This window comes from Nyctibius grandis, chromosome 1, assembly GCF_013368605.1.
Source record: "Nyctibius grandis isolate bNycGra1 chromosome 1, bNycGra1.pri, whole genome shotgun sequence".
NCBI classification, from domain to species: Eukaryota; Metazoa; Chordata; class Aves; order Nyctibiiformes; family Nyctibiidae; genus Nyctibius; species Nyctibius grandis.
In genome coordinates, this window is record NC_090658.1 from 74,084,623 (window position 1) to 74,098,678 (window position 14,056).

At 37.4% G+C, this 14,056-nt stretch overlaps 1 protein-coding gene across 1 annotated transcript in view; it reads left to right on the plus strand.

Moving 5' to 3' along the window:
- The window catches only part of FAM184A (family with sequence similarity 184 member A), a 77,527-nt gene that overhangs the window by 8,241 nt on the left and 55,230 nt on the right, over positions 1 to 14,056 (plus strand). The window lies entirely within an intron of this gene.

The window sequence follows — 14,056 nt, forward strand, 5'->3', positions numbered from 1 at the left end:
GTATTGGTACAGTAACTTCCAGCCTTAAGTAGCTTCTAACCACTGAAATTCTTTCGATATCTCATTGTCTAAACTCAGACTTTGGCTTTAATAAAAATAGTAATTTTGTCAGTGATACTACTGTTTCCCCACCCTGTTGGTGTTCGCGAGAGGGCATGGAGTAACTGCACGCAGACCAATATGATCGTTAAGCAGATCTCGATTTATTCGCATATCTGAGGGTACATTTATACTATTCTATTTTTGTATACGCTCTGTGTACAGGTCATTTCTATTATGATTGGTTAGTATGCTTTGTTCACACGCCTCTACATTAGTTCTGATTGGCTTATGCTAAAAAGTTATATCTTGCAGGTGCAGCATTCTTTCTTATTTTTCAACTTCCCTATATCTTATTTTTCTCATAGCCAAGGTCCTCAGCTTCCCCCATACCTTGTTGGTCTCATAGCCAAGTCCCTTGTTCTGTATTATGATTGGCTAGTTCATCACCACCCCATTACCACCCCCTGGACATGCCTGGACATAGCTCGTTCAGTACGTGACCATTGTCCTGTGGGAACCCCACACCACCCCACTCTCCAAGTCTCCACTGAAAACTTTACTCTCCTGTTAACTGTGTGGAGGAGGGGGGACGTTACCTTAAATAGTCACTAACTTTTTCTTACTGTTTGCATGCTTACTGCTTAATGAATCTGGCAAATCTCAACATAACATTGTGAGTTCAGATGTGTATGTCCCTTGGCTGATACAAGTTCGGCAGTAGTGGCAGTAACAAGCCAGGCGTCTGTGTATTCTTCTAATGACTGTTGTCATACCAATAATCAAAGGCATTGCATTCCAAAAATAACGAGAAGAAGCAAAACCAGTCTAAAGCTGTTCACCATCTTGTCCTACTTAATGCATATTACCTGGTTCTGCTTCCTTGGTCAGGCTTTTTTAACTGACTCTAGAAGGCTATGAGGAAGAGCAACCTTTTGCTGAGGTTGTCACTTGGTTAGGCTCAAAATGACACCCTTAAAAATAGCTACCGTTAAAAAGTTCATGAAGTCCTATTGTTCAAAATGCTCCTGTTAAAAGAAAGATAACCTTTTAGCTAAAAGAAGTATGAGGTGATTATAAGAAATACTTGCTTTCTATTTTCATTTTTATGAGATTAAGGTAATCTTTCCAGATAGTTTCCTAAAATTTTGTTTCTACGAACCTAAACTCTAATGTGACTAGAAAACAGGTGTGCTATAATCCAGAGATTTTTAATTGAACAATGTTTTTACTTGCACCATGACTGAAAGCTGTAGCTTTTAGTAAAGGGTGTCTGACACTGTCTTCTCAGATCTAGTATTTTGCAGTATGGATGCTGATATGTTTGGATAGGTTGTACTACAGTGTATTTCAGTAATCTCCTATGACTGTCTTTGTCCTTTTAAAATTTGACAAATGAAAATAGTAGTAAATTATTTCTGTAATAAAGATGAGGGAAAAGGAGTTGAATTTTTATTTATTTATCTGCTTTGTGTAATTATAAGTACAGTTTTCACACTTTAAAAAATACAGTTTATTTGTTGCTGGTAGCAATATGTAATCAAAGATATGTTTACAGACCAAAAAAAAATTTTGAAACACCTTGAAAATATATGTATGTCTGGCTCTCCAACGTTAACCTGTGTTGCCAGCATAAGTAATGTATACTACTTATATATTTAAAAAAAATACTTTTTGTGTTGTGCCACTGAGTGGTAAAACTTTATTTGAAATTTTTGATCCATTATTTTGTTTGGGTTGTTCATGAGCTTTCCATATTGTATCTAACATTATAGCATTAATTAATAGTTCCATTAAGTTCCTATGTAATTAAACTCAGTCATTCATTTTTTTTCTTTTTCTTTCTTTATAAAAGCATATGGTCGTTTGGTTTATGCTGAGATAGAAGATGTCCTAAAACAGAGCCTGGACTTCGACAAGAAGATCAGTTTTTGTTCTTTGAGCTGGTCTGGGAATGTTCTGTGGCCATTCTCTCTACTCCCGTGACTCTTGTCTTGCCTTTCTTTATTTCTGTGCTCTGCTTCACACTTTGTCATGTGCACCTTTTCAGTCTACAGTGTAGACCATTTACAGTTTGGTGTATTGGGTATATTTTGCTTTACCTCCAAATACCTAATGCATGAGACTGTAATTCTTGTCATTTATGTTGGGGCAGGTGCTGTTATATTAAGTATCCTTGCACCTTCTGTACAAGTGAAAAGCCTGAAGGAAGTTTAGCTTCTGTTGGTTTGTATTATTTTCCATAGCTATAAGTTGATATTCTAGAATAAACCATATTCCAAATCCCACAGTTGTTTTTGGACATAGCTGTTTGTGTAATAGACTTTTTTCTCTAATGGCAATTTTTATTTTTCTTATGGGCCTGTACTCCCTGTTCCTGAGGGAAACTATATTTCCTGCTTTCAGAAAACTGTTAGTTTGGCAAAGTTGGAGACAGAAGTAACATGTCCTCTCAATATAAAATATATATGCTTATGTATGTGCCTAAATGAAATTCTGGTAAATGTGGCCCCTTAAAGAAAATCTAATTTAAGTACTGAATGACATGCCCTATTTGACTCTAGATTTGCTACTAATTCTTGAGCCTCTTCTGTTCACATGTATAGAAAAGGGATTCTTGAAGGTTCTTATACAAAAGGGAAGAATTTGTTTAAGTGTACAGAAAGAAAATTCTCTCATCTGGGAAGTACAAAAAAAACCAGTAGTTTGTTAAAGAATTGAAAGTAGCCTCAAGTATCTCTACAATAACTGATTTTATCAAAGAACATGCTGTGTATTTTAGGGAAGCCTGAGGCTGTATGTGCTTTTCTTGGAAGGCTTGTGAAGCGGAGCCCTGTCTGACGCTTTCCCTGTCGGTTGTACGGCGCGACAATTGGTGCGCGCCTGCCGCTCTCCGTGGTGCTGAACGGAGGGGCCGTCTGTCGGCCGGCGCCTGTTGCTCTCCCTGGTGCTGAACGTAGGGCCGGCCAATCGGTGAGCATCTGTCGCTCTCCGTGGTGCTGAAAGTAGGGCCGCCTCGACGTTTTAGCTTCATTAGTGCTAATGTCAAAAGCAAGTAAGTTTTACTTCCTGTTATGCAAACCAGTACATTTTCCTACTCGCAAGATCTCTTTAGAGCCCCAATTTATATAACTACAATTGTCCAATCAGTTTATGTGGTCAATGTGGTGAGCTATAACATTGATTACACTGAACACTGTAAGTAAGTGCAGTGAATTATTTATCTGAAAATGTGTGCCATGCCATTTCATAGTGGCTTCCCAAAAGCCTGACAAAAAGACAAAGAAGTGAAAATAAAAACAAGGAATAGTATTTTCCAGGGAGTTCTGTCAGTTAGCAAATTAAGAAATGTTTGATAATATTTAAATGAGCAGCAGCATTTTATTCATATTGTCGAGTCTAAAAAACGGGTTCAAGTTTGATTTCCTAAAGCTGACTTAGGGAATATATAACACAAAACTTGATAATTTTCTTCAGGATTTATACTTGGTTTAATTCTGTTCTGAAATAATTGCATTCTTACCTTTTAAGGATTTTAAAAAGTTGGAAATGCAGTTGTCTTGTCATAACATTCATTAAAGGTGTGTACTCTAGTTGTGGATGTTGCCCAAAGTATCTTAGATTCAAAAGCCCTTGTAGCTCTCAAAAGAAGAGGAAATTGCATCTTGAAATTATATACTACTTAAAAACTTTTATTTTGATGATTAATCAAGAACAGTGATGCAGGTCTGTAAGATGACTCCCTTTTTCACCCTGTTTCTCCACTTAGGTGTTGCTACTTTTCGTTTTGGGAAGCTTTGAACTTAATATCACTATGCTGAGAGAAAATTCATTTGTTTGTATATGGAACAATTCTTCTAGAACGAAGATCTTTGCTATGTTGTTTGTTTGTTTTTCCAAGGGCAGACTACTGTTATCTCTTCAATACAAAGCCAGTTGCTCAGGTCTGGGAACTTTCCAGTGCATTGTTTCACGGAGTCTAAATACCCACGAAGAGATGCAATACAAATGTACTACCTTAAATTCCTCTAGGGATCTCTATACTGGAGACGCTCAAATCAAATATACAAATACAAAAGAAATAAATCTGTAAGGAAATGCAGCTTGGGAGACTAAAACACAACTCGGAGTAGCCCTTTGGCCTATCCTGTTTTCCTTGCAGCAATTTAAGGTCTAATCACACAGCAGATGTGTCAACTATATTCTAGATAGATGATTAGAGGGTAAATGGGATTCTTTCTCACCAGGAGGCAGACTGGGGAATTTGTACATCTGTCACTAAATATATTTTTTTCTTCCTTCTTTTTTTTTTTTTTCCCTTTCAGTATGCTTCTCAAGATTTAACTGTATTAGGATATTGCCTAAAGCTATTTGTGTTACAGATTTGTAGTGGTTGTTTCTGACATAACCTGACTGGTAGAGATTAACATCCCAGAACTGAAAAGGGATTTTGATTGGGTATTGGTAATGCTGCACCTCTCCTAGCACAAGAGCGGTGAGTTGTGGCTGCAAGTATATGCTAAACCAGTCTGTAACAGGAGGAAATAGTTGATTCAAGTTGTACACAGAATGAACACCTAAGCTAATCCTGTTCATTAGAGAGCTGTGAAAGACTATTTTTTCAAGTCTGTCTTTTATCACAGTGGAATTTTCAATCTCTCTGAAAATAAGCATACTTGAAGTAATTTGATTAATTTGACTTTCTAGTTCAAGTCACTGATTTATTACATGACATCTCAGGGGGTATAATGCATAGCTGGTCTTTTCTTATACGCTTGTGTTTGCCTTTTTCTTAGATACTTGTGTCTGCCTTTGTAAATGGTGTGTTACCCACTATCTGAGCATCACAGTAGGCTGTATCAGATGTTGAAACAGATTAATTTCCTGGCGGTTACACCTTCATCTCAGTTTGTACCTTCCTTATGCTTGTTTTCTAAACAGAACTACATTGCTTTCAAACAGAAACCATGTAGTACAGTAGATGGCATAGCTTATTTCTAGGTAATTTTTGTCCATTGTCAGGCAAATGGGACAGAGTGGAAGCTGAACCTACAATGCAAATTTCACTTCTCAACATATATAGGATCTGGGGTGTATGGCTTAGAGAGCTCCAATATTAACTGCTCATTCCATAGCTTACTTTCTGAAGTATAGTGTAGCGTTACCAGACGTTAATCTTCTGTGTAATGTAGCTTAAGAGCCTTGTAAGGCAGCTTGTATTGCTTTCCTTGCAGATGTTCACAAAGCATTGAAAACTAAAGTTTTCTTTTTTTTACATGACCTGAGAAACTCAGACGATCAGGTTTCTTTAGCTTGTGTCGGTTCTTGGGTTTTTTTTTGTAATGGAGTAGAAAGTAAGTCTAATTCCTGATAAGTGCAAGGGGATTTGTGGTTACTTAATAATTTGGTGATCAGTCCATTACTGCTTTTTGCATCTTTTTGGAATGTTTCTGTTCGGGGCTGGGGAGATATGTTGCTTCTTTATTATGATACACTGATATCATTAATGTTCCATTTTGGCGGCATTTCTATTACCTCTGTATTGAGTTCTAGTGCATTTTATGTCCTGATTCTCTGATTGAAGACTGCCCAAAATATAGGAGATTTATTAGGAACTTAAGGAAAAAACTGGCAAACTAACAAGTGCAAGCATTTTTTTTTTTTTTTTTTCTGTAAAAGGAGACATTTTTGAAATGTACGTAGCTCTGTTGGTATGTACTGAGCTTGTTCATTTTCAATGTGTTTTAATTATAAATAACTTTTACACTTTCATGGAAGAGATGTTGTTTTGGAAGCTGTACTGCACACAGTCTTTCTGACCCTTAAACTATATGGAGAAAGCCATGGAAGTTCTCTTTAAGTATAGATTAGAATTAGGGAGAGGGTCTGCTAAAAGCAGAACAGAAAGTTGGGTATCAAAATCTGACCTCTTTATTAGAACCTTTCCTGACTGTGTCATGGGAAGAGGAGTGCATTAATTGCTGGAGATACTTGTGCTTACGGTTTTTTAAGGGTGCTGTTATTAAAAAACACAAACAAACCAAAGCATAAATGCTATTTGCTAGCTAAATTGAAAGTGAACTTTGAAAAAATATTTGAAAACTTCAGCAAATTGGTTGTCCACTGCTAAATGTTTTAGTCTGCAAAGCAAATTGTTCTGTACTGTCTCTTAACAAGTTAAGACATCATTTATAAGTCTATGGAACTAAAACTGGCGTATTGGAAGCTGTGTTGCACACAGAATAGTCTTAAAATGTGCCTCAGTAATTTCTCAGTATTCTATGAATGTGTTCTTTGTATATGGCTTACTCAGGTCATTCTTAAATTTTCTCTTACCTGATGATGTATTTTGCAGTACACCATCAACTTAGCTCATTTTTCAATTTCATTTTTCATATGAAAATGGATTTTTACAGTAGTAGTCAGAACTAGGCACATTTATTTGAGAGACTGAATATATAAACTGACATGTGCATAATACAGACCTGTACCTACCTCAAGGCTGGAGGCCTTGTGCTAATTATTTAACATGAAGTTGCACACAAGCGCTCAGTAAACTTTTTTTTGCAATTCTTATGTGTGTTCCTTGATTTAAGATTTCTACTATTTTCTCAATTGCTGAATTTTTAAAATAGGTTTTTTACATACGTTGAAGAAAGAAGACTTCTTGGGTTTCCTTTAATTCTCTTTCTCGATCATATTAGGTATCACAGATTTTTTTTCCTAGGACATCTCTTCACGCCCAAAACTTGAGGTCTTGACAAAGATCCTTGTTTGGCTGACTCAACAGGTATGGGCAATTTTTGTTGGAGGTGAAAAATTCTGAACAGATATACCTGTGTACTTTTGTATGATGAATTGCTGGAACAGTAGGAGTTAACGTCTCCCATTTAATGTGGAATACAGTAAGTCTTGTAAAAGAGGTATGTCTAGGAAATAGTTACGATTTAAGTACTCCTAAACACATTGCATTCCAGTTGCCAAACAGGAGCAATAGTAGAAGCCTTTATTACAGTTGCATAGGGCGGCTTTTTAAGAACATGCATTAGTGTAGTTCTCCAGAAGATTAGATCCAACTGGATAACCATAATAAGAAAATACAAGTGTTGGACTGGTAACTGAGTGTTCTGGTTGAGGAGCCAAGGGATTCCCCTTACTGTATTTAATGGGAGTAATGGAAAAGAGATGCTTTAGGACGAAGCAATATAATTGTATGCTTTTACCAGGACATTGGTTTTCTTGTAGGTCTCTAATGGAGATGCTAAAATTTTCCTATTGAAGTATACACAATCAATCTTTCTTTTTTTTTTAATTGAATGGTTCAGAAAACCTGTGGTAGAAGGAACTGAACAAACTTTTAAGTATCTTGATAGATAGACTAGAGACTAGGGAAAAAAGTGTATTGTCTTTTTTGTGGGACTGTCTATAGGAAATTTAAAATTAGCTACATCTTCACTGCTGTTTGTCATGTGCGTTTGTGTTTTCTCCAGGTATATACTAGAGAAGTAGACATTAAGGTAGACTGAAAACTGGCTGAACTGCTGGGCTTATAGTGTTGTGGTCAGCAGCATGAAGCCCATTTGGAGGTCAGTGCACCCTAGAGGCTGATACTCAGGACAGTACTGTTTAACAGCTTTGTTAGTGACCTGGATGATGAGACAGAATGCATACTCAGCATGTTTGTAGACAATACAAAATTGGGACAAGTGGTTGATAAAACAGATGGGTGTGCTGCTATTCAAGGCTGGACAGGCTGGAAAAATGCACTGACAGGCACCTCATGCAAAGTCCTGCGTCTGGGGCAGAATAACAAATATGTGGTTGGGATCGACTGTCTGCAAAGCAGCTTTGGAGAAAAGGCCCTGGGGCCTGATAGACAACAAGTTGAATATAAGCCAGCAACGTGCCTTTGTGGAAAAGAAGGCTAGTGGCATACTGGACTGCATTAGAGCATCGCCAGCAACTCAAGGGAGGTGATCCTTCCCCTCTACTTGGCACCAATGAGACTCACCTGGAGTGATGGGTCCAGTTCTGGGCTCCCCAGGACAAGAGAGACATGGACATACTGGAGCAAGTCCAGCAAAAGCCACTAAGATGGTTAAAGGACTGGACCATCTGTCGTACCAAGAGAAGCAGAGATCTGGAACTGTTTAGCCTGGAGAAGGCTCAGGGGGATCTTATGAATGTGTGTGTCTACCAGATGGTAGGGAGTAAAGAAGACTGAGCAGGCATATCCTTAGTGGTGCCTCATGAAAAGATGAGGCAATAGGCACAAACTAAAACATAAGAAATTTATGTTTTCATAACAGTCAAATACTGGAACAGGTTACCCAGAGAGGTTGAGGAGTCTACTTCCTTGGAGATATTCAAAACCCACTTGAGCAAGGCCCAGCATAGTCTAGTGAGCCCAGCTCACCCTACTTTAAGCAGGGAAGTTGGACTAGATGACCTCCACAGGAGCCTTCCAACCTCAGCCCTTCTCTGATTCCATATACATGTTGTTTCTATAATAGTTAATGTGTCAAACCTTTAAGTTGTTGGTGTGAAATGACAAAGCTAATAGCCAGTATTGTGTAAATACTGAGAGGTAGCTAGAAATTATAAATGTTTTTCATTGTATGATAGATACCTGTAGGTTACTGGAAAGTATCCCAGTGGGCCACTGCAAACTTGTCCTAGATTCATCTCAGGCTGAGCCTTGAGAACTAACTTGGACTGTCAAGTGGTGTGATTTGACCAGAAGTGACTGTGCCACCTTCTTTGCTTACTTTATGGGTTTGCTCCTATAACCTCAAAAAAAAAAAAAAAAAAAAAAGAATGGAAGCTTAGGGATGAATCCTTAGTTTGAACATGATTTTTTTTTATTAAAATCTGGATCATTTTTCCAGAGAAAGGGAAGAGAAATGACTTCAAGGTAGTATGATATTTCTGGGGAAGTGTCTCTACTTCTTCTACAGTTATTAAAAATTCCGTGAATAGACAAGTTTCTGGTTGGAGTAATCCTGGCCTAAAGTTCGAGGCTTGTTTCTGTTGTGTTGCCAGCAATGCAAAGGACTGGATTGACAAAGGATCTGTATTTGCCCAGAGAAGCTGTGGATGCCCCCTCCCTGGCAGTGTTTAAGGCCAGATTAGATGAGGCTTTGAGCAACCTGGTCTAGTGGAAAGGTGTCCCTGCCCGTGGCAGGGGGGTTGGAACTAGATGATCTTTAAGATGCCTTCCAACCCAAACTATTCTATGATTCTATGATTTGCAGTATTTTCTATAAGGGAACAAAAGGTCTTTCTAGATAAAGGGATTTTTTTTTAATTAAAAAAAAAAGAGCAATAACTTAGTTTTCCCCATTAAATGCCCTGAGAAGATTTGTTTCTTGGTTACAATTAAAGGAAAAATAAAATCCTGTTAAAAAATGCAACTTTAAAGATTATTATACCAAAAAAATCTTTAGAGCTTATCTTGTGGTGCTTAACGTCTGGCTAGCAATGCATGAGAAGAAATAAAATGCTATGTTATAATTGGCTGTCTACTTTGGATGCAGTAATGCATTCGTAAGAATGTACTCTGTGATTGTGGACAGGTTTTCTGAAAGACTTTTTAAAATAACTTTGAAGAATTTTCCTGTATTCCTATATAATGTACTAAGGAGAGGAAACTTTTCCAGTAAAAACAAACTTTTTCTGGATTTTAAATTGGTTATTTTATTTACTTTGTCTTAAATTGACCTTTCATTGATCATAATACATAAACTTAAAATGCTTAAATACAACACACTTCTCATTATTTAGCATTATGTGGTCAACAGGAAAAAAAGGGGAAGAATGAATGCAATACCCATTGTAACAAAAAGTATGATCATTCTAGACTATAGTAAAGGATACATTTCTACATAAAATTAATTCATAATAATGCCTGGAAGTTTTTTGATGATTCTTGTCAATGTCATAGACTAAACTTTTCTGTTTGCATCCCACTGTATCTGTGGGGTGTGACTTGTCTCTAGAAAACCCTTATTACTGTTTCCCAGTATCTCTTACTTCTTCCTGCATCTAGCAGTTTTTATCAACCCACAGGCAGCACGGGTACATCAGGCTTGTTGGTCTGCGTGTTCCAAATCATTCACAGGTTATGCACGAGCAATTCCGTGTTGGCACTGTAGTTGTGTAGTTCATTACGTAGGCGTGCAGCACCGACTATGTCTCAGGAGGTCTCTGGGGGCTCTGCTGTTTCAGGCTGGTGGGTGCAGGCAGTGCCAGTGCTCACAGGCAGCAGCAGCAGCACCCCAGCGCTACTGGGAACAAGACACTTCACCTGAACTAGGCTGAATATAGTGTTCTGACCCGGGGGCCCATGCGTTAAGTCCAGAATGTTTATCAGAGACATAAGGTCCATGTTTGTGCAAGATGTGTAGTGAGGTTTTTTCTCATAGGTGTAAGTTCCTGTTTCCATGTAAAATTAGAGAGAATGGACCACACACATTTTTGGATATATTTTCTGTGCTGCAAAATATATTTGGAACTTACTACTCATATTAAGGTGCATTACACATTTTTAATTAGAAAAGCATTCCATCGTGACTAAATTGCTGGCAGGAATGACAGCTGACAACAGAAGACCAAGTGCAGCTGACCATGCAAGAGTTGGTCAGCTCTCCAAGCCATAACATCTGGTTTGGAGTCAAAAATATTTCTCAGCCAAATAGTAGAACTTTTATCTTTCAGCCACAGTGTTGAACACTGGTTGTTGTTTGTATTCCATGTAGTTCAAGACACCAACACTAATGCAGCCACAGACTTGCTTAACTTTACCACATAGAATATAACTAAATGCTCCAATACTCCATTATTGTAATAAAAAAAGGTTATTACTGTTATTGTTACTAACTTACCCTGTTGTAGTTCTTTAGACCAAGGCACATCGCATTTCAGTAGATTCCTATTCATAATTAATGATGTTACTGTTTTGTATAGAGTACTAAGGCCTTCAGCTGTCAATCTCGGTATTCTTGGAGAGGGTTTGGTTCTGTCTGTACCTCTGGAATGATATGGTAACTGAAAATACAGTAAAGCACAATTTATTCTGTCACCTGATAAGAACTGCAATGTGTATGATGCATTTAGTGTAGAGCTGGAAAAAATATGAATTACTCAAATGAGCAGTTTATGCTTCTTAGTAATATGCAGTTGTACTGAAAAAACCTACTAGTATTTTTCAAAGCATTTACAAGCATGCTTAGGAAATGGCTCATCCTCTGATTTAAAAATAGACAGTGCAAAACTTGTTTTATCTGCCCACCTCCAACTTTTACAACCTTACTGCCTTTCAATTTTCAGATGCTTACTTGAGCAAGTACTTTTTATTTTAGCTAGAACTTTAAACGTATTAATTTGTTCCACTGTATTTCAGTTTCTGCTTTCACTTTGTTGTAATGCTGTTAGGTTACTTTTGCTTCAGTTAGTGCAGACTTTTTTTTTTTTCCTATGTTCCTATGCTAATACAGTGCATCAAATTCTCAAAGATAAAATCTGACATAGCTATCCCATTACTTTAAAAATACCGAGATTTATAATAGAGTAATTTGATAGAGCTGGAATTCAGGCTGCTGAAGAACATATGTTATGATACAACATTCAGTTGCATGCTTTTTATTTTTACGTTTTCCATAAGACACCTATGTCCTTCATTTGGGGAACGAGTGGTGCTTATTGAATTTGTAGAAGTGGATGATGAGAATTTAAAGATACCTTCTGAATCCGGCATTGCATATAGGCTTATTTTTCACTTAGAATTTTCAATGAGGGTCCCATTGCCAAATCATAATACCCTTGAAAATACTATATGATTTATACTTTCTGCAGATTATAGTGCTGCATAACTTGAGACTGGAACACTGCTTGAAGTGAGGAAGAACATTATGGCACTTCTGTGCACAAAGACAGGAGTCAAGGACTGTTTTGAGCATGGGATTTGACCTAGTGTTCTGCAAATACTTTTATAATAACCTGATCATAAGTGTGATATTTTTTAATGATACCTTTTTAACTACTTTGCCTAACTTCTCTAACCAAAACTAAGGTCTGTTCATGCAAGACACTGCACGTATGTTTTGAAAACTGAGGGGTTTATTTTATTTTTTGAAGTATTTCTGATATAAACAAAGGAGTTGAGCACTGGACACCATTTAAATGACAGGGAAACGAATCTTTGGGATCCAGCAGCTGAGACTGCTTGTTGGTGACAGGAAGGAGGTGAAAGCTTTGTGGTCAGTAGTTACTGTTGGCATCACCAAAGACAATGGGAATATAAAAGGTTGAAACCTTGGGTGAACGGCATTGCACTGATAGTTGTGATTTTGGTAATGGAATTACATGTGGTTTTGTTGTCACTTTTTGCAGTGTATTGGAGGAGTGTTTTGAGTATCTGAACCATGAAGTTCTTTTGCAGTAGGAAAAACTATTTTTTTTCTAGGGAGGAAGAAAGGCAAAAGTCTACCTGCTGCCTGCAGAGATATTAGCAGTATTAAGAACAGTTATGAAAACCATGGAAGAGCTATTTTTTCCCCTCTTTCATTAAATAATGTGTACATATGTTAGAAAAATTGAATTAGAATAATGTAAGTTAAACTGGTTTTAGTAATTTTTTTTTTTTTTTAAAAGTTATTTCCTTGCTATATAAAGATGGGTGAGGCTGTTCAGTTTTTTATTTCCATCTGATATGGTTTCAGGCTTTTTTTTTAATCTAAAGCCTGCCCTTTTGTTTTTTTTTGGCACAGGTATCAGAGTGGTGGGTGTCTTGTTATTTCAGACAATAAAATTCAAAATACAGTGTCTAGACTTTTGTTTAAAAAAAAAGAAAAAACCTGACAGCCCGCCACGCCCCTCCCCCCCCCGCCGAAAACAGAGCTTTTTGTATTACATAGGCAAAATCTTGAATCTGCTTTTTCACTTACGAGAACTCTTTTGAGCTTTGTAACTTGTCTGAACACTTTGACTGTAGACACTTTCTCCAGTCCAGAACATAGAGGCTCTGTGCTTGGTGCCAGGAGAGAGATTCTGGGCCTTCTTCGTATTTCCTGGCCCGGAGAGCAAGTCAGCACAGTCTTCCTCTGTTGCCTGGTTCAGTGCTAATAGAGGACTGGTCTGGGTTCTGTCCTCACAAAAAAAAAAAATCCCCAGAGGGCAGCTTTTTTCTAAATTTTCTGCTGCTATGTTGTCCATTTTTGTTGCTTCTTGTTCATTTTTAAGATATACCAAATACACTAATCAGAAGAGACTTTTTTTTCTCTTCAGATGTGTTTTATAGCACATCTGAATGTATCTGGGAAGTGTGGGGATTTGCTGGAGTTCTTGGAGCACAAAATATTGTGTTAAAACCACTTATTGCATGAATAGTTTATTCACTGGTATATACATACACACATACTTATCCATATCTCTGTATTGGTGAGAGTACTTCCTAGTTAAAAAAAAAACAAAAAGACAACCTACCATGTTGTGGTGCAATTGAAACATCCCATAGGATATATCTGGTTACTTTAAAACTTTCACTGAAGGTTAGGCAGCTTTGCTGGTTTCACAGCTGCCTTGAGCTGCTTAGCGCCCTGGGCTCCCCAAACTGTTGGCTGCCCTGCCAGCGAATTTTCTGTTCAGTTGACTTATAAGCTGGAAAGTTGGCAAGCTTATGTAGTAAGGGTCCTCAGACCTTAGGAGATCCACATACACTGGATGCCTACTAGATAAGCTGTCAAAACCGAAATTGTATCTGGGCAACCAATGTTGGCATTTTAGGTGTTTCTAAAATGAAATATTTAAGAATAGTTAGCATTTGGAAAGGAGGAATTTGAGACTTGGATTTTGTTCCAATTTAATTTCATGTTGTAACGTATACTCTGTGTGTGTTATTCTCTGACAGAAAACATCTGTTCCAATTTTTTTTAGGCTATGCTTTTAATTCTTTTAAATAAATAGTTTTCTTTTTCAAATGTGTTGAATGTGCTTTTTTCCAGTGGTATTTACAGCAACA